General features: G+C 35.5%; 1 long non-coding RNA gene across 1 annotated transcript in view; it reads right to left on the bottom strand.

Moving 5' to 3' along the window:
* Positions 1–797: 797 nt before the first annotated feature.
* LOC104869933 overlaps positions 798–1,580 on the bottom strand; it is a 16,824-nt gene continuing 16,041 nt past the window's right edge. Inside the window, exon 3 of the long non-coding RNA XR_782403.1 lies at positions 798–976. This is a non-coding gene — a long non-coding RNA (uncharacterized LOC104869933). The remainder of the gene's footprint in view (positions 977–1,580) is intronic.

Raw genomic sequence — 1,580 nt, 5'->3', positions numbered from 1 at the left:
ATGTATTTTTTAAATTCCATGAAGGAGGCATGTAATCCTCTGCAATACTTGAAATCCTCCTTCCCTCTGTCCTTCATCAGCTTCTCTTTCATATGATAACTTCTGTGTTCTCACTCCAAAATTCCTTTAAAATAACTCCCATGCAAGTATAGGTTCATAAACTCCATTAGCACCAAATTTTTCTCTTTCTACCCAAATTTCTGTTTCTAATACTGCCTCAGGAAAGCAGGAAAAATCAGTTAGATGAGATAGGAAATGTTTTGGAGATCAGTAGAAAGGGAAAAATTGACTAGTTAAAGCCAAAATTTTAGTGGCCAGGAAAACGGAGGAAGACAAGAATCATTCATTGTTTAACAAATTTGCTATCTCATATTAACAAGTTTTTTTCCTGTTTCTGTATCCAAATGCTTAATGTCATTGTGATTTAATCTCATAGATATCCTGACACTTAACATCAGTCCCTTACCCTGTTTCTGTGTTGACATATCACTAGTTTGTTTTTATTGGCTTTGTTTTTACATGCCCCGATTCATTCATGCTTCTGAGAATATTTTCTTCCTATTAACACATTTTATGTTTTCCAGATCTTAATTGCCAATCTTTTCTCTATTTGATTTACTTCCTATTTCTATTCCTAACTCTGTTCTTCTTTATCCACAAGAGTGGTTTGAAAACTCACCCATGCTAGAATCCCAGATTGACAAAGACATATACACAATTCACAATTTCCTAATTTTTACCAAAGGCAAATTTTTTATTGACAAATGACTACTGCATTTTCAAGTCTTCCTTGGCTTATACATGATTCTTTACCAGAAAGATTGTTTTGTTGAAGACATTATTACATTACTTGAAATTTGTCTGTACAATTTGCTTTGTGTTTCTTCTGCTCAGTGGTTGCAAATGCCCTCTTAGTTTACTGTAACAGCTGCTTCAACATCCCGTTCACAGTGGTGTTGGGTTGCATCAAGGATCACTGAAATGCCAGAAGATTGGCTGTGGTCCAGGATCTTGGTGGTAGTGATACTATCTGGTCATTTTGGATAAAGTATGGCTCCAATTGACAGTGATGAAATATATTATGCATAAGATACAATACTTAGGACAGATGAGATCTAACAAATATACAACAGACCATACTCTGCCACTGTTCTTTAAACCTTTAGTTTGGTGAGGAACCCAAAGTCAATATCATAAAACACTCTACCTTCCAGCCTAGCCAATTTGGATTTACTGCTTCACTTAGTGCATTATTTCACAATGTGCTGCTTAGGTATGCATCTAATGATAGCCTTATTTCTCATTTAGCTACTGTAAATGTGCAGTGTGGAAAATATAACCACAGCAAGATATTCAAAAGTATAACATTAACCCCTAAAAGTGGTTGTTTAATGCAAAGTGAAATAGCCAGTACCAATTTTTGCATGATTATTGCCTTGTTTTTCTGTCACATGCATCTGAAAAATCTGGTTAAAATGTATTGGATGGTGGGCTAGGGATTTAGTTCAGTGGTTCCAGTGCCTGCCTCACAAGCACAAGGGCCTGAGTTCGATCCCCAGTACCAAAAAAAAAAAAAAAAA

This window comes from Fukomys damarensis, unplaced genomic scaffold (assembly GCF_012274545.1).
Source record: "Fukomys damarensis isolate Sample0158 unplaced genomic scaffold, DMR_v1.0_HiC HiC_scaffold_4, whole genome shotgun sequence".
NCBI lineage: Eukaryota > Metazoa > Chordata > Mammalia > Rodentia > Bathyergidae > Fukomys > Fukomys damarensis.
This window is presented reverse-complemented; position numbering and strand designations above follow the sequence as displayed.